The sequence below is a fragment of the Pinus tabuliformis genome, chromosome 1_1 (assembly GCF_031772625.1).
Source record: "Pinus tabuliformis cultivar Carrire ecotype Pingquan chromosome 1_1, CPIR1, whole genome shotgun sequence".
Taxonomy (NCBI): domain Eukaryota; kingdom Viridiplantae; phylum Streptophyta; class Pinopsida; order Pinales; family Pinaceae; genus Pinus; species Pinus tabuliformis.
This window is the reverse complement of record NC_142297.1, coordinates 677,960,908-677,980,717: the sequence shown is the minus strand read 5'-3', so window position 1 is coordinate 677,980,717 and position 19,810 is coordinate 677,960,908. Positions and strand designations below refer to the sequence as shown.

At 37.8% G+C, this 19,810-nt stretch overlaps 1 pseudogene; it reads left to right on the top strand.

Annotated features, from left to right (window-relative positions):
* Positions 1-503: 503 nt before the first annotated feature.
* Positions 504-19,810, top strand: part of LOC149215228 (E3 ubiquitin-protein ligase COP1-like) — a 73,813-nt pseudogene continuing 54,506 nt past the window's right edge.

Below are 19,810 nucleotides of genomic sequence, written 5' to 3'. Positions count from 1 at the left end.
GCAATGGATAGTATTAATATTTACATTAAAGGTGTTTTCTTTGTGAGGTTTCATTGGCAAACACTATTCATTCCCACCAATCCCAACACTCTATTTTCGTCGTTCTAGCAAGTGAAAATATAACACGTGTACATCTTTTTTCAAATATTTGTATGTGCGGCGTGGTGAAGAACTAGGCTTTTTCGTCTTCCATGTTCAGGCCGGTGTCGTACCCTCCATGCCAGATAGAGGACAACAAGCATGAAGGGCATATATAGATAGATGCTTGGCAGATGCAAGTGGGCTAACCAGGGTTCGTGTCGACCAATAGTGACAATAAAGCCCAACGACATTAGAGCACATGAACCACATACTAACCGTGGGTTAAGGTCCAGCGAAAGCTGAAGAAGTTGCAGGTTGGGGAAATCGGGCCGCATGAAGAAGGAAGCGATTGTTTCTTTGATGTTTTTGTTTTCTCAAACCCTCAAGTTTGAACTGGGATTTCAATAGATCATCGGCTAGAGATGGCAGATGGTGTGGGGGTGCCAGATTTGGAGATGTATTTAGTAGAAGCCAGAGGAGATGGCGGGCATGTTATGGTGGTGGTTGAATCGTACATGGAATTGGTGAACGAGATTGCAGGCGTTGGGGAATGCAGGAACTATGTGAAGAAGAAGGCACTAATCTAGTGAGAAGGCTCAAATTATTAGCAGCCATGTTTGAAGAACTCAAGGAACTAAAGGATCCCCTGCTTAAGGATAATACCATGCAGTCCTTGCAATCTCTGCGCTCGGCTCTTACACATTCTGTGGAGATCCTCAAATTTGGCCACGAGGGCAACAAGTTGTTCATGTCTCTAGAAAGAAAGCAAGTTGCGGGCAAATTTCACAGTATAACTATTTAGTTGGAGTAGGCTTTAAGTGAATTGTCTTATGGAGAACTTGTATTGTCAAATGAAGTTCGAGAACAGGGTGAACCTGTACATGCCCAGTTCAAAAGAGCTAAAGAAAGAGCCGACACACCTGATTTGGAACTCGAGAAAGATCTAAGTATTTTCTTATCTTAGAGGAGTGACAGAGATATTGACCAACCATTATTAAGAATTAGTAGAAAAGTTACAACTCAAGACCATTGTCTGTCGATCTTAAGAAAGAATCACTGGCACTACCTGATATTGTTATCAAACGCGGAGATGTTGGTCAGAGGTTAGAGAAAATGTTAGGTATTATGAGGAGGTTGAAGGACTTATTTTTGACAGAGAATCCTGAGATGGATTCTCTTACGAGTGAGAAAGGATCGAATACTTGTGGTGGTCTTATAGATAAATCTAGCTCCCTTGTTATGCTTGATGAATTTCATTGTCCGATTTTCCAAGAGCTGAGAAAGATGTTGCCACAACACTCTTCCATTTAAATCCATCAAGGTAACAAGGCAAGGGCTCTGAGAGCTAGTGTTGTGTCCCCATTGATGCATTTGCTGGTAGATCCCAGTGCAGCGATTTTCCTAGAGCTGAGAGAGATGTTGCCACAACACTCTTCCATTTAAACCCATCAAGGTAACAAGGCAAGGGCTCTGAGAGCTAGTGTTGTGTCCCCATTGATGTATTTGCTGGTAGATCCCAATGCAGCGATGGTTGATGAATTGCTTGTTATACTCACAATTTTGGCAAGTCATCAATAGGGATCAAAATGCAACTGTTGTTTCGCTTGCATTATGAACATAATTACCGATCAAACGAGAAAATTACCTAGTACCCATTAGCAAAAAATCACTTGATTTTGAAAAATGGTGATTCATAATACACCCTTTTTTGTGGAGTATATTTTTGGCACTTTAACTTTTTTATGTATCAAGTGTGAACAATTTTTTTAAATATTAGTGATTTTCATGCTAATTTTAAAAGGTGTTGATGTAACATCAACTCATTTTTTTAGAGGGGTTAGTTTTGACACTTTAAATTTGTTTATGTATCAATTGTGAACATTTTTTTTGTTGGTGATTTTCATCTTGATTTTGAAAAGTGTTGATGAGCATCAACACTTTTTGTTTAGAGGGTTTATTATACCTGCCACATGCATGGTATTACCCATTCAGTTTTTCTTCGACTCTATATTAGTTTGTCTTTGACCAAAAATTTATGTCATTTATCCATAGTTTAACGTTGGAAAATCAGTTTTTGTTAGTTTTTATTATTATTCAAATTTATTTGTTTGTAAGGTGATTGGTCGAGGTCTTATTATGGGCTATTTAGTAAATTCCATTTCTATTACTTACTAATTTTTGTTTTTTGTTTTATTTCCTTTTTATTAACTTTTTATTTTTATTTTATTTTTCATTTTTCTATTACTTTTGTTTTCACCAATTATAGCTTTTCTCCATATTTTCAATTTAGGAAGACTTATTATTATATTAAAAACATATTTTAATAAACCTAATTATAAAAAATTATGTATATTAATAAAAAATAAAACACACACACATATATATGTATGTCAACATAAACAATATTAATTGATTATATCTCTTAATTTTTTATAATGGCATTCAACAATAGAATATTTATTCTATTGTTGTTTTAAATCTTTGTATTTATTATTTTTTAATTTAATCAAGTTATATTTAAATTAAGCTACAGGTACTAGCTACTATGTAGCTCTGGACTTTTACACTTTAAATTTTCTAATGTATTAAGTGTGGATAAAAAACAAAAATAAATAAATGTTTTTTTTAAATAATAATAATTTAAAGAAAAACAAATTAAACGAAAAAAATCTAAAACTATTTTTTAAAAGTTTAAAAAAATAAAAAAATAAAACCTTCGTTAACAAAAATTGAAATAAAAAAAAGTTAAGAATTTTTTTCTTAAATTAAATTAAAAAAAATAAAAATATTTAAATTAAATAATTTAAAAAAAATAAAAAATAAAATTAGGAATAATTTTTTGAAATTAAAATTATAAAAATATAAAAATAACATAAAAAAAAATTAAAAGAAAATAAATAATTATAAAAATAATTATAAAAAATAAATTAAAAAAAATAATAAAAAAAAATTCAAAACCATTAAAAAAACAAATTAAAATTAAAATTAAAATAAATATATTAAAAAATATTGAAATTTAATAAAAAAACATTTTAAAACAAAAATAAAAATAAAAATATTAAAAAAAATAATAATAGTTAAAATAAATAAAAAATTCATCCACCCCTCTCCGTCCACCCTCTACTCTTTAAATAAGGTTTTATTTTTTATTTTATTTTTAACTTAAAAATGTTTTTTTTCTTTTTTTCTTTTTTAATTATATATATATATATATATATATATATATATATATATATATATATATATAATTTACATTTCTATAAGTTAATTTTGATTTTTTTTGTTTTTATTTTTTTTAATGGTTTTTTTGTGTTTTTATAATATTTTTATTTTTTTTTATTTTGTAATTTTCAGTTTTTTTTTGTCATGAATCGTACCCTTGCCATCCCTAGCCAATTGGGCCTCGGGTTGGCTGGGAAAATTTTAATTCTTTTTTTAATGTTTAATTTTATTTTTGTAACTTTTCTTATTCTTAAATTTTAAATTTTATTTTTATTTTATTTTATTTTACTTTTTTTTTTTTTTTACATCATATGGTTATGTTTTTTACATTTTATAAAAAAATTTTAAGTCATTTCTATATATTTTTCATATTTGATTTTTTTTTTTGTCATGTTTTTTTTATGTTTTATTACTTATTATTTTAATTTTTTTTTTTCAATATTTGAATTTTTGAATTTCTATATATTTTTTATATTTGATTGTTTTTATCATGTATATTATGTTTTATTACTTATTATTTTTTTTATTTTTTTCAATATTTGAATTTTTGTTTGTCTGTGTCGATGCTTGTCTAGCAAATCGATCTCATTATGTGCAATTTGATAGTGATTTTAAATTTTTTGTTATAATGAATCGAGTTTGCTCTACAATGTGTTAATTTCATAGTTTGTCTTTAAGTTTTCATTACAATGGGTAAAGCTCACCTACACTACATGTCAATTTGATAGTTGATTTTTAACTCTTAGTATAATAACTCTTTTATTCAGGTGTTCATTTTTAAAGTTTTTTTAGTCATAAAATTTTTCCATAATGTCATCATTGAAATATTTTGAAAATTTAAGATTGTTTTGTTGTCATAATCTTTGGTTTTAATTCCTTGGTTGAAAATTTGTCAAGATTTTAATGGTTTTTCTAAGTCGTAATATTTTATCTTTAATGCTATGGTTGAAAATAGTTATAAGTATTGTTTCTTAACGCATGCTTGAAAATTGTTGGAATTTTAAGGTTTTTCAAAAAAATGATATTTTAAATTTAATGTCATGCTTAAAATCGTTGGAATTTTAAGGCTTTTTAAAAACGTGATATTTTATCTTTAATGTTATGCTTGAAAATCATTGGAAATTTAAAGTTTTCAGAGTCGTGATATTTTATTTTTAACGTCATTATTAGAGAATGTTGAAACGTACCTTGAAAAAAGACGTTATTTTGGCATCAACACTTTTCGATTTCAAGGTGTTTTTTGCACCAAACAAAATGGGTTTTATTTTTTTCACTGTTATTTTTAAAAGATATTGAAAATATACTTTGGAAAAAAAATGGTGATGCAGAACCAACACTTTTTACTTTTGGGTTGTTTTTTCATATTTTTTTGGGGGTTTTGGGCTTGAGTACCCATTTTGAGGTAATAGTTCACGTTTGATCGGTAACTATGTTTATGTACAAGTGATCCACAATATCTTGTTGTAGCCCGAGAACTTGGAGCTTATGAACCTTTGTCAGATTTGGTCCAGAATGGCACAACAAGAGCTAAGTGGAAGTCTGCTTCATTATTAGAACACATCAACATATGAGAGCAAGCTCCAAGTATTTGATTACAATATTTGAAGCAAACAAGCAATCAAACATTGGTTGGCTCACTCATGCATTCCTTTTTGGTATGGTGGTCAAAGATCATCTCCTTGTGGTTTTATTGTACATTTATTAGAAAATTGAAACTTGTGTCATAGCTATAAGGTGAAATACTCGAAGTGGTTGTGAGATGACGATGTAGGAATGTGTCGAGAGTAATATTCTTTTGTTATATGTGAAGGCAATGTGGTGTGGATAAAAAATTTTAATCAAGACATCCTTTTGGCAAAGTAGGACTTTGCTTCGTTAAAAATATAGATGATTGATATCTTTCATCTAGACTCCTTGACCACTACTGGGTTTGATTGATCATTCAATGAAGAGGCCATCTGCAATGGCTCCATTTCCTTTACTCACAATGCCCATTGAATCAACATACAAACCCTGTATAATTCCTTTGGCAGTTCAAATGTGCTTATTCTCCCCTCCCTAATCAATCCATCATTCACTCTCATTCTTCCTCTGGCATTAGGCAATTATGACTGAAAGTTAATAAAATTTGGGTGTGTCATAGTTTACTGCTAAGGATATGAAGTGAATTGCAATTCAATTGCAGTGGCCCAGGCTATGCAAGGTGGAAAATTTAGATTGCAGGGAAGTGAAAGAGGTTCAAACCCATATTGCAATGAACTTAGATTTGAATTGAGAGTGGCCTCTATAAAATTTCCTTGTTCCTAATGTCCTACAACATTCAATGGTCCAGCACCGAGTTGAATTAGAGGGCTACAATAGTTGGGTTAAGGTGCAACCCTAGCAACAAAGGTTCCTCTTTCTATACATGTATGCTTAGATTACATTCATAGTTAGCTACTGAAGTGATTTTTGTTTTGTTTAATCTGCAAGAATTTGGATGATTACTTATTTTTCCTCCAATTGTGGATAGATATATCAGTGGTAAAATAGTGACAGTAAACACTTCCTAAAAGATTTTGATAGTGGCCTTTGGCTCATATCCCTTAAGGGATCATGATTTGAGGGTCCCATTCACAAAGGGAAAATGTTGGGCTATGTTGTATTCTTTCCATGACTACCCCACGTGGTAGCCCCCGCTGTACACTACATGGGGTGATGTCAAGGGGTCACAATGGGGGCAGTAACCCCCCTGCATTGGATCCAGGGTAGTGCCCCAGAATTTTTTTTTGGACCCTATATTAGGTGGACGGACCTACCTAGGGTTTTGTGCATGGATTTCACACATGGTTTTGGGCATGATGGTTTTCTATCCATGGTATTTTGTAGATTCAGTCAAGGGAACTAAGGTTATGTTATAATCCAGGGTTAATGGATTGGGGTTTATGGATGCTTCGGCATGTATATATATCTATTGTAACATTGAAAGGAATATAATGAAAAATAAATCCAGTAGTCCCGGTTTTGGGATTCAGGGGAAAATCTCTGTGTATATTTGTTTTATGTTTTATGCTCTGGCCATTTTTTATTTTCTGTTTTTAGAATTTGTATGCAGGTAATTTTTGTACAGGGTTAAAATCTACATTTGGTGTCAGAGTTGTTTTGGCTTCAAGGGGATGCCTTTGCTGCTAAGGGGTTTTTTCTCGAGCTTCTAGTAGACCTTGTTTAGTGGGATATCTACGCGGTCGATTCTTGTGGTGACAAAATATGGGGAGTAGTGGAAAGATAAAGATCTAGAAATTTAATGGTCATAGTTTTGAGTTGTGGAAACTTAAGATGGAGGATCTGTTGGTTGATAAAGATCAATGGGTTGCGGTAGATCCGAGTACTAAACCAACAATAATGTTAGCTAAAGACTGGGTTAAATTGGATCGGAAGGAAAAGCACACAATACGATTGTGTGTCTCAGATTCAGTATTGCTGAATGTATCAGGGGAAGCTTCGGCAAAGGCTTTATGGGACAAGTTAGGGACCTTGTACCAATCTAAGTCTTTGGTGAATAAACTCTTCCTATAGAAAAAATTTTATAACCTGATGTTGAAAGATTGACACTTGGTGGCAAAGCATCTGAACGCATTTAATACTATGGTAAGCCAATTATTATTTGTTGATATTAAAATAGTAGATGAAGATAAGTGCATCAGTTTGTTGTGTTCTCTACCAGATTCGTGGGATAGTTTGGTTGTTGCAATAGGTACCATTTTAACTGCCTTGTAGTTTGATGAAATAATCTCATCCTTGCTACGAGAGGAGATGAGATAGAAAAATATGGAGGGCCAGAATGGTGATGGATTGTCTGTATGAGGACGGTCCGAGAACATGAAAAAAGTAAGTCCTCAAGTGGGAGATCTAAATCTAGAAGGAGATCTAAATCTCCAGGAAAACCCATAAAGTTGTGCTAGAAATGTGGAAAGGAAGGGCACTTCAAAAGGGACTGTAAATCTAAAGCTCCTAAGAAATGAAAGGGATCTGATGATTCTCCTTCTCCAAAGGACAAATCCACCTCAGATGAAGGTGGGGATGTGTACTTGGCTTCTTTTGCAAGTACACATGTAGATCATGAGGCATGGTTGATTGAATCAGGTGCATCCTTTCACTTCACTCCCCATAGAGAGTGGTTATGCGAGTATGAGAAATATGATGGTGGTGATGTCTTCTTAGCAGATGATAGGAAGGCTAGAATTGTGGATCATGGAAAATTCAAGTTGAAGTTGCAAGGTGGAAGGATTAGAACACTTATGAGTGTTTTTCATACTCCTGCATTGGCCAAAAATCTAATTTTTGTAAGCATGTTGGATGATGCAGGTGTAAAAATGGTGTTCCAGAAAGATACCTGCAAGATTGTTTGGGGAGCACTAGTATTGATGCTAGGAGTTTAGATTGGAACTTTATACAAGCTTTAGGGTAGCACTGTTATTGATGAGTGCAATAGTTTTGTGGTTCCTGAAAGTGGAGCAGAAAATCTGCTGGTTTCTAGAGAAAAGACCATGTTATGGCAACAAAGGCTTGGACATATTGGAGAGAATGGCCTTCGAATACATCATGGTAATGGTATGGTAGAAGGTATGTCTAATTTCTCTCTGGATTTTGATTTCTTTAAATATTGTGTATATGGGAAGCAGAATCAGGCGAGTTTCCCCTCTGGTGGTAAGAGGGTAAAATAGATATTAGAGCTTGTGCACAGTGATGTGTTTGGACCTATATCGGTTCCATCGCTAGGAAATTGTGTGTACTATGTATCATCTATAGATGATTTCTCAAGGAATAAATGGATATATTTCCTCAGGAAGAAATATGAAGTCTTTGACAGGTTTAAAAAATTTAAGGCTCTGGTGGAAAACTAGACATAGAATAAGATAAAGGTGTTGAGGACAGATAATGGTGGAAGGTTATGTAAGAATAGTGGTATAACATGACATAAGAATACTGCATACACATCCAAGAAAAATGGAGTTACAGAAAGAATGAACAAGACGTTGATGGAAATGGAAAAAAGCATGCTCAGTGATGTCGGGTTAGGATAGGAATTCTGGGCAAAGGTGGTGGAGACTGTATGTTACCTGGTCAACAAATCACCTTCATCAATGTTGGAATATAAGACTCCATAAGAGGAGGTATGGACTGGTAAGAAGCCTTCTCTTTCACATCTGAGGGTATTTGGATGTGATGCATATGTACATGTTCCAAAGGAGAAAAAAACAAAGTTTGATAGTAAATCTGAAAAGTGCATCTTTATTGGGTATAATGATGGTTTACAAGGTTATAAAATTTGGAACCCAGAAACAAGGAAGGTTGTGTACAACCGAGATGTGGTGTTTAGAGAGGTGAAAGAAGTTATTAAACATGAAGTCCTACCAAAGGAACCTGAGATGATAGAGTTTGAGCTAAAGGAGATAGAATCAAAAGATGAAGAGCCACAAACTATGGCTGTGAGAAGATTAGCTCAAGAAAGATGGTAGCCAAAAAGGTATAGTCGATATACTTTCTATTCAAAATTTTCTTTATCTATTATTGATGATGATCCCAGAACTGAGAGGGAAGCAGTAGATTCAAAGGATGGAAAACTCTGGAAAGAGGCCATGGTCGATGAAATGGAATATTTTCACAAAACTGAAGCTTTGGATCTGATGGAGTTTCCAGATGGAAGGAAACCCATTGGCAGTAAATAGGTGTTTAAGAAGAAGATGAATGCGGAAGGAAAGAAATCCAAAGCTTAGTTGGTAGCAAAAGGTTATTCCCAGGTACCCGAAATTGATTTTGGTGATATTTTTTCTCCTTTTGCCAAGGTAGCTTCTATTAAATTACTTTTATCCATTGTTATTTCTTTTGATTTTGAGGTAGAATAGATGGATGTGAAGACAAAAATTCTTCATGGGGATGTGGAAAAAGAGATCTACATGAAGCAACGTGAAGGCTTTGCGGTGAAGGGTAAGAAAGAATTGGTATGCAAGTTAAAAAAGTCTTTGTATGGGTTAAAACAATCACCAAGGATGTTGTGTCAGAAATTTGATACATTTATATGGGGACTTGGCTTTACGTAAAGAAAAGCATATCACTGTGTGTATTTTAAATTAATTGGTGACCATTTTATTTATCTAGTATTGTATGTGGATGATATGTTGCTTGTTGGAAATGACCAAGAAATTATCCAGGACTTGAAGGCTCAATTGTCCTCCAAATTCGACATGAAAGATCTTGGTGCTGCAAACTATATTTTGGGCATGGAAATTAAACGAGATCGAGCAAAAAGGAAGGTATGGTTAAGCTAGAGGAAGTATATCGAGATAATACTGTAGAGGTTTAATATGTAGGATAGTAAACCAGTTGTTATCACTAACCTAATAGAGTTTGGTTGTGTCAACCTTCAACCCAGCATAAATATTTCAAAACCACTTTGACTTGAATTAATCCCTTCCAATATGAGAGGGCTATCTCAAAACACTTATCAAGTTCACTTAAAGAAACTCAAAACTACAGATGACTAACTTTGATTTATTTTTATGTAGTTTTACAGGTGAAGGAAAATGTGATGAATGCTACCATTGGGCATGGAGTAAAATTAAAGAAAATCATGGAAAACAATAGTGTTTAATGAAAGCTCAGGTATCTCTAGATTTAAAACTAATATCATATGAACATTCATAGTCATACATAGCAAGTGAAGGAAATTGGAGCACTTGACAAGGATTCCAAGTAATCAAAATATTATGAATATTGATAGTAAACTAGAAAGCTTGGTAAGAACACATGAAACCATAACATGAATCTTAGGTACAAAAACAGAGTTGTTGCAATCTATATATTAACCAGATCAAAAGATTACATAGGGTCAGTTTCTTACATTATCGATCAACCATTTTAGAGTCAAGGAACTACAAATATATAGAGTAAGATCACCATCATATCACTAATTACAAAAATCAGTCACTTCGGCTAGATTCATTCAAACAATTTTGAGACCTTATCCTACTTGACACCTATTGAGAAATATTAGAGATTTCTATTTTACATAATTTGAATACAAGTAGGAATCTTCCACCATAAATGAACTCAACTGAATTATGTTTGATGGAGCTTACTAAAACAAAATAATTTTATAAATGTGCTGGATTTGGTGATGTGTCTCATGCCACGTGGATGTTGACCTGGTTAACTTGCTGGCCTATCAAGATGAAAAATAAGAACTGATGTGGACACCCTCCAAGACCTATAATCCATGTAACTGCCTCGATGTTTGATGTCCAAAAACTTTAAAAATGCAGAAAAACAAAGTTTCCATAGTTTCATAGAAAAAAACAGAGTCTTTAGCAGTTTCGTAGCAAACTTAAGTAGCAAATTAGAAAAACACCCTTCTGCTAACCCTCGGCTCTTTTTGCAAGTTATTAGGTTTTCCTTGATGTTTTTAAGCTAAATACAAACCTTTTGAACTTCCTTTTTTGTATTTTATGTTTTCCTTCTCCTCCATGAAATGCTACAACAGTTTCGTAGCAAATTTTCAACTTCATTATGGGGAGTCACTATGAAATTTTAAAATTCCGCGTTTTTTGAATTTTCATGGTTTCTAATGCCTCCTTATCACTCCTAATAACCTATTCACTATACATAAGGTTGAGTTTACTGGTTTAAGCATAGTAAAGACAAAATTGAAATTTTTACCATATTCAAGTAGTAGGATATATTTCACCAATAATCTTGAGATTTTTCTTTCTGAGTTCAACCTTAATCATTTAAATTTGAGTTTCTAGTGTTGTGAATTGTCCTTGTAACCTCTTCCTGTCTTCTTGTAGCTAGTTTTTCCTTCTATTGGCATTATGATGTATTTGTTGTACTTGGTGGCAACCCTCTTGTAGCAAAACAACTCTCGTGTATATGGGAACTAGATGAATTGTTATCACTCAGGTTGTCCCTTGGCTCCTTAAGGGATACGGCCGAGGTAACCACAAACCAATCTTTGGATTACAGGTTCTAGCCTACTTGCAATTATAGAGGGCTCTCTCTTTATAATTTAGCTTTGTTTTGATATGATTTTAGGCTAGTTATGGTGTACATGGGTTTTGTTTTGAGTTTTGCTGGGAAGGATGATGCTTTTCAAACGGAGTTGGACTGCAAAGTGTGAGAATTTCAAAACATTGAGCATGGAGTCAAGGATAAGGGCTGCTGGTGCATTTTCTTGGTCACATGATCCAGGTGGACTTGGTAGGTGGCCACCAATATCCACTTGGATCATTCCTCCCCCCTTAGGAAGCAATGGTCCCCATTGCGTTGAGCTCCTCCATGAGATGAGGAAACTTCTGCTGAACTTGTTCCCTGGTGAGCCACTTGCCCTGCTGAAGGAGTTGGCCCGCTTTGACAACTCGATACAGTTGGATATTCTGTTGGCGAGTGTTCTTGATCTGTGTGTCCATGATCCGATCAGTTGCAGCTTGTTCCATGCAATCTGGATTTAATTCTGTGGGTTTGAGCTGTTCTGCAATGTCGGATGTGTCTAGCAATGGTGGAAAGTATGGCCGAAGGCGGTCCACATTAAATACTGGGTGCAGGCCAAGGAATGGGGGAATGTTGAGCTCAAATGCATTGTCTCCCATAGCCTTAGTAATGGTGTAAGGACCATATCGGAGTGGTCTCAATTTCCGATAGGCTCCAGTAAGGCGTTCCTTTTGCAAATGCAACCAGACTTTGTCGCCCACCTGAAACTTGTGTGGCACCCGATGTTGATCATGTCGCTGCTTGTGCTTGGCATTTGATTTCTCAAGAATGTCATGGACCTGCTTGCGAATATGTTGGATGCGCTCAATGAAGCTGGTGGCCTTATCTGTTTCGGACTGGACATGAGCTGAATTCATGTGAGTAGCTGCAAGTGGCATGTCCAGATCAATGGGGCATAGTGGCTGGAATCCCAAACCCACCTGAAAAGGGTTATGGCCAGTGGAGTTGTGAAGAGCTCGGTTGTAGCTATCCTGAACATAGGGGAGGCTCTCGTCCCATGTGCGTGGATTCTTTGAGTTATACATGCGCAGAATGTGCACAATCATCCTATTGACAACCTCTGTCTGGCCATCAGTTTGAGGATGGAAGGCTGTGGACTTCGTGAGTTTGGTGTCCAGCATTGACCAGAGACTAGACCAAAAGGTGCTGAGAAACCGACTGTCCCGATCTGAGATGATAGACTGTGGGATCCCAAAGTGCACCCACACTCGTTCAAAGAAGAGTTTAGCAGTGGCTTCTGCCGTGATATTCTTCTTGCAGGCCATCATAATGGCCATCTTTGAGAACCTCTCGACGACCACAAAAACACAGTCATTTCCATGCTTAGTGGAAGGAAGGCCTGACATGTAATCCATGGAGATGGATTCCCAAGGTCGACTAGGGGTAGGCAACGGGGTATAGAGGCCTTGCTTCTTAATGGTCGGTTTGGCAATGGCACAGGCAGTACATGATCGGATGTACTTCCCAACATCCTGTCGAATATTCGGCCAATAGAAATAGTTTTGCAGTACTGCCACTGTTTTCTCGACCCCGAAATGCCCAGTAGCCCGACTGTAGTGTGCTTCCCAAATCATCTTGGCACGCTCGCTTGAAGGAACACAGAGGTGACCGAGGTGGCATAATAGGGCATCCTGGAGGTGAAAATCTGCAACCTGCTGACCCTCCAAGAGTGTCTGGTATGTGTGGCCGAATTCTGGGTCGCTTTTGTAGAGAAGTGGCCAATCAGAAGTCTCGTGCCCGCAAGAGTTGAGCATGGTGGTTAGCGCCATGATCGGTGGTCGACTGAGGCAATCTGCAACATTATTGGCGCTGCCCTTTTTATACTTGATATTCAAGTGAAACTGTTGCAGGTATGTAGACCACTTCTGATGGCGATCATTCTGCAATTTCCCTTGGGTCTGTATGAACTGCAGAGGTCGGTGGTCTGTGTGGATGACCGTTTCCTTCCCCAAAATGTAATGCTTCCATTGTCGGCAGGCCTGTACAATGGAATACATCTCTTTATCATAAGTGGGGTACTTCCGGACTGTGTCTGAAAGTGTTTCACTGTGATATGCCACTGGATGTCCATGTTGAGTAAGGACTGCCCCAATAGCATAGTCAGAGGCATCTGTCTCGACCTCAAATGGTTGTTGTAAATCTGGTAACGCGAGCACTGTTGCCGTGCAGAGGCGATCCTTCAACTCCCTGAATGCCTTCTGTTGAGATTCAGACCAAAAGAATTTTGCTTTCGCCCCGCCCTTGGTGACTTGACTCAAGGGCCAAGAAATATGAGAAAATCCCAACACAAACCTGCGGTAGAAGTTGGCAAGACCTAGAAAGCTGCGGAGCTCTGTTAGAGTGGTTGGAGAGGGCCAATCCCGAATGACTTGGACCTTGGCTGGATCGACATGCACCCCCTGTTCATCAATGATGTATCCCAGATACTGAACCTCGGTCATGCCAAAAGTGCATTTCTCCAAATTGGCACATAGCTTGTGTTGCCGCAGTGTTTGGAGAACCTGTCGGATGTGGTGGAGGTGCTCTTCCCAACTCTGGCTGAAGATCAGAATGTCATCCAAGTATACTACTACAAAGGAGTTGGTGAATGGCCGCAAGATGTCATCCATTAGCCTCATAAAGGTTGCAGGAGCATTCGTCAATCCGAAAGGCATGACCAACCATTCGAAGAGGCCCTCCTTGGATTTGAAGGCAGTCTTCCACACATCTGAGGGTTCAATTGGTACCTGGTGATATCCTGACTTCAGATCGATCTTGCTGAAATATTTCGCCCCCTTTAGTTGGTCTAGGAGGTCATCAATCCGCAGGATCGGGTACCTATTATGGACAGTGATCTTGTTCAGCGCCCGATAGTCAATACAGAGTCTCCACGTCCCATCCTTCTTCTGTACCAACACTATCGGGCTCCCACAGGGCGAAGAACTCGGACGGATGTGACCTTTCTGCAGGAGCTCCTGAATCTGCCTCTTGATTTCATTGTTCTCCAGAACGGAGCGTCGATAAATTGGTCCATTGGGTAGCGGCGCACCTGGGGTCAGATCGATGGAGTGCTTGACTTGACAGTGCAGAGGAACCCCTGCCGGGGAGGTGAAGATGTCTTCGTACTCCTCCATAATCTTGTCCATCTGTAGCTGCCGTGCAGAGGGACCCCGTTTGGAGGCCGCGGCCACTGTCTTCTTCTTCCCTTGAGGGCGTATCATCAGGAAAACAAATTTCCTGGTTTTGGAAATGATCTTACTGCATTGTTTTGCAGTAATCAAAGAGATGGCGGCAGGTGGTGCTACCTCTGGTATCCTGAAAAACTTATTTCCCAATGTAATAATAATAGCACGGGGCCTTGATTCATACACAACATGTCGCTTCCACAAGTATGGTTGTCCTAGTAATACATCACAAACTTCAAGGGGAGCAATGTCACACAATACCTCATCCGTGAAGGGCTTGATGTTGTATGGAAGGCGACAGTGTTGGCTCACGCGAAGATCTCGCCCTTGGTGAAGCCACCCAATGGTGTATGGTTGTGGATGTGCTGTGGTCGGTAAGCCCAACCGCTTCACGACCTCTGCCGAAATGAGGTTCTTTTGACTCCCGCTATCAACAATGAACTGTATCGGGGAGCCCTTTACCCACATCTGGGAGTGGAAGAGACGCTCCTCCTCCTCTGGAAATGCCACACCCTTTAAGGTACAATTTAATTTTGAAATCCCCATATTCGAGGGTCAGATAGACGCCGATGCCGTAGATAAATGGTTAAATCTGCTAGAGGGTTATTTTTCTGTTCATGAATTTTCGAGTCGGGAAAAGATTGTTTTTGCTCTTCTCAAAGCAGCCCCCCACGTCAAGGACTGGTGGGAAACCTACTGCGAGCAGAAGGATGAAAGTACTGGCTCACTATTTTCAGCCACACCCACCTGGGATTCATTCCGGGATGCCATCAAGGAGCAGTACTACCCTGTCGGAAGCTATGAGGATGAATACATAAAGTGGACCACGCTGCGGCAGGGAAGGGACCAAGACGTGCCGGAGTTCACCAATCTTTTCCATACCCTTCGCACAAAGTTGGGTATCAAGGATTCGGAGCAACATTTGATACTCAAATACCGTGGCTGACTGCACAAGTACATCCAAGAAGAAATACAGTTCCTAAACATCCCCTCGCTCGGCGCAGCATACCGGTATGCCGTCAAAGTCGAGCAGAAGTTTAAACAAAAGAAGGAATGATCCAGGTGGATATTGGTGGCCACCTGCCAAGTCCACCTGGACCCCCACCATTGTCTTTCTCAGCATTTTCAGTTTCCTTAATTGTAGCACAACTTACTATTTTTAGCAGTTTTTCGGGTCCTGAACTTCTGGAGCCGTTTTGAGGCCCTAAACGACGTTTTTTGGGGAATCCGGGGGCAACACGAGTCCATGGAATGGACTGGTGTTGCCCGTTCCAACAATGGTAGTGCTCGGATAGATCTTTCTAATGAGCTATTGTACCCGTCAAACGGAGATCATATGCCAAAGTTACGACCCCGGGAAGTTGATGTACCAACTTACCCCCAAACGGGGCCCACAGTTTGGCGTTTCATCTCCTAGGGTTAGGTTTTGGAATGTTAAGGGTTTTTCCATTGTTTCTCAACAATATATAGGCCTTCGAGCCTCATTGTAACACAGTTGAGAGGCATGTAGCCATCACATCTCTTCTCAGAGATAAGCTACCATCGCCCTAGCTAGTTTATTGCCATTTCTGTTTGTAAGCATATTTCAGTATTTTCCATTAATGAAATGAAGTATTATTTCCGCTGCATCTTTGTGTATATGGTTATCTCTGTAATTTGTTGCGTTCCTGTTTAAATCCGGATCATCCCAAGAGGAATACAAAGCAGGATAGCTACACATAGAACAATATCAAGCTGGAATAAAGATGGAATGAAGGTCAGAGATGAAAGGCAACTATGAATCTTTCATCAACTAACAGAAGGAGGGAGAATGAACTTTATATAGGAGCAGTCAAGGTTTCCTAAACGATTATTCATAAATGAGAGAAATAGTGTAAACATGATCATTTAAGTATGCATATTCATAACTATTTCTGAGGAAAAACATGTAGAAATAACAGAAATTGAGCATAGAGTGCTGCTAAGCAAAGTCTAAGCTATTCTTCTTTCCTGCTATTTAGATGGTGACACAATGGTTGCATAAACACATATAAACTGTAAACAGAGGTAAGAAACACTTATTGGGCCATGTAGATGCACAAGAATTCCATAGTTCACTCTTCAGCCTTTAAAACACAACAGACAATTCATCATCCAAGCATTCCAGTGATCTTTGATTATAGAGGTTCTCAAAGAATACAGAGCAAGTCTCGAGAGGAGTTATCAACCAACCAACCCTTAATACATTCTTTGGGGAGGTATTTATAAGCAAAATATCTACAAAACAGATCTGATAAAAGATCTGGAGAAATAACTCTGATTAACCTAACATATGCTTGAAATAAATGCCAAAATATCTATCTGATGTTGTGTTGGAGGCAGCCGCATTCAAAATGAGTAAATATGGTGTCCTTTGAGCTCTGTGCTATTCATTTGGCCATAACTGTGCTTTGGTTTCTGCATCGTTGCCCTTAGGTGGCCTTATGCGCATTAACTTTGATCTGGTGAGCCTTAATGGCTTTAAATTCCAACACTGATACTCTTTGACTTTGCTGGGGCTCTTTAATGTTCCTTTGATGTGGCTTTATGATTTCCACTAATATTTTCCACTGATACACTTTGCCACTTCACTGATAATCTTTACTGTTGAAAACCGCCCTTGCTTGCCACTTTATGGTGAGATTTGACTGCTACTGTGCCTTCCGTGGCCTTTAGAACTATTTCGGCACTTGGCCGATCAAAACATTATCAAAACTGAAGAAATATTGCAAAAATGAGGAGGAATGGATGCACAAGACTGTGCTGAGGCCAAAAATAAAGCTGTCGGGAGCTTACTAGGGCTGGAGCGATCAAAAAATGATTGGAGAATGCCTGCAGCCTTTTTTCTGGAGTCCGAACAACAATCCTGAGCAAATGGCCCTTTTCCTTGTATAAAGGGAAAAAATTCCTAAAAAATGAATTTTGATAAAAAATGGGTGGGAAGCGAACACTGTAGCTTGGATTAAATCCTGGCCATTGGATTGCGCGAAGGCAGATCCAATGGCTGGCATGCAATCGACGATCGACGAATTTTAATGAAAATAGGTCATCGGACCCGAAATGCCCTTCAAAACTGCTCTCTATAATTTATCGGATCCGGATTACGGGGCGTATAGTACCAAATCCTTTCAGACCCGAAACCCATTAATCTCCTCTTTATAACATTTCGGCTCCAGCCAGTTCGAGCTATATATGGGGTCGTGACTTAATATGGACCATTGATCTGAGGGCTCGAATGGGCGGATGCGATTAAATCGGTGTTTTGCTATCGGCGGGGACATGGGGGCAGGCTTTATATATATTCGATCGCCGAAATGGGGAGATCTCCGAAATGATCTGAGTCGTTGATCTGGGCGGGGGCGATGGATGGTGGACGCGCGATCGCGATGCGATATATGCGGTAATGGGGAAATACGATAGGAAATGGCTCCCGATAGCGATATCGCTTCATATGCGATAGCAATATCGCATCAGAGAAAGGGGAATGGAGCATATATATGGGCCAACAAGCATTGTGACTGCCGATATCGCATCATAGGAATGATCTATGAATCGGCCAAGGGAAAATGCAATCGGCAAAGGATTTTTGCAATCGGAGATGGGTTTTAGTGCGTCAGAGGAAGGTTTTTAAGCTTCGGAAGGGTTTGTTAATGCATCAGAAGGGGTCCGATAGCATTTGAAGGGGGTTTTTGTGCTTTGGAAGGAGTCCAAATGCATTAGAAGAAGGTTTTAAGAAGCAAAACTGAGGGTTCTTACTAAGTTTCAGGCAAACTTAGTAATTCCCAAGCGAATATTTATGGTTATATTTCAACCAGAGGGAGGGGATATGTAAATAGGGGGATTTTATACATAATTTAGTAAGGGGAAGGGAGAAATCATGGGATTTACATAATAATGTTAGGAGTTAATATGATTGTGACAAGAAAGCGCTAAGTTTAGAGATCTTAAGCTTAAAAAGGGAGATAGAACTTTGTAGAGGACATATGAACACTCCTTAAGTAAAGAAGATCTTTACTACGGGAAATGATATGAAACATGATGAGTTAAAGAGATATCAAGCAGATCTTGGCCTCTTTAGGGGAATTAGTGAGTGATTTGGGGAAGAGGAAGAAGGGGAAGTTAGACATGCCTCACTTGAGCTGCTCTCAAATGGAAAAATGCCTTGTACTTGTGATTTGAAGTAAAATAACACTTTGAAATACAAAATTGATCACACTTATTGATTCTGCAACCTCAAAACTGCCTACCCAGCCTACTTACCTAACATTTTTTCTTCTTTTTGGTTTGGGTGCACTTGAACTAGCAGACCCAACCTTTCAACTTTTCTTTTTGCTATCCTCCTAACAAAATTGATCCTTATTTCTTCCGGGGCTCAGATTAAGCTGTTGAGCGCCCAAGATTCTCTACCTATCTACAAATCTGCCAAGATTAAACAGTTTGGACAGATATTCATTCTCTATCTTCTAAAACAAGCAATTTAAACCTAGGGAGGCCAAGATTAAGTTGTTTGGCCTTCCCTTAACTGTGAAACTCTTCAAAAATGGAACTTTTGCAGCATCGAAAAGATGAACATTTTTGGCACTTCCATTGTCAATCATGAAATATGAACACCTATTGCAATAGGAGGCTAACAGTGGCTCCACTTGGGGATTGCTTTTCCATGTGAAAAGCTAAGAACAGCAGGTTAGACGGCCTTGGTCTTCAACTGTTGCTGTAATCTGAAAACTTCCTTCTTCTTTGATGCTTTTGACTGAATTCTTGTAAGCTGATATATAGTATTACTTTGAGCTGATTTGCAGAAAAATTTCAGCTCTGCTTCTTGCCTTTTGGGTGCTTGTAAACATGTTCAAATCTGCTTGAGCACTTCTTTGAAATTAATTCAAAAACAGAGATCTGAATGGTGCATTTGCTTTGATCCTTTCTTCAAAATTTGTCGCGTTACTCCGTTTTATCGGCCTGCTATAAAACAAAGCGCTGATAATATAAAATATTAATGTACAAATATAGAGCTGAGTTATATACATCAAAAGGGAACATGATAGTGCTTTAGCGTTCGGCCATTGATAGGGCCTTCTTCAGCTTCTTTTCCATGTGTAGTCTTCAGGAAATATGTATTGTTGCCCTGCACGACTGAAATAATAAAGGGGCCTTTCCAAAGAGAGTCGAATTTTCCGTGCTTTCCTTTGTCCTCTCTTCTTGAATCCCATCTTAAAACTTTGTTTCCGATAAGAAAATCTTCGGCCTTGGTTCTTCTATCAAAAATTTTCTTTAGCCTTTCTTGCAAAATATGACTTCTGTGG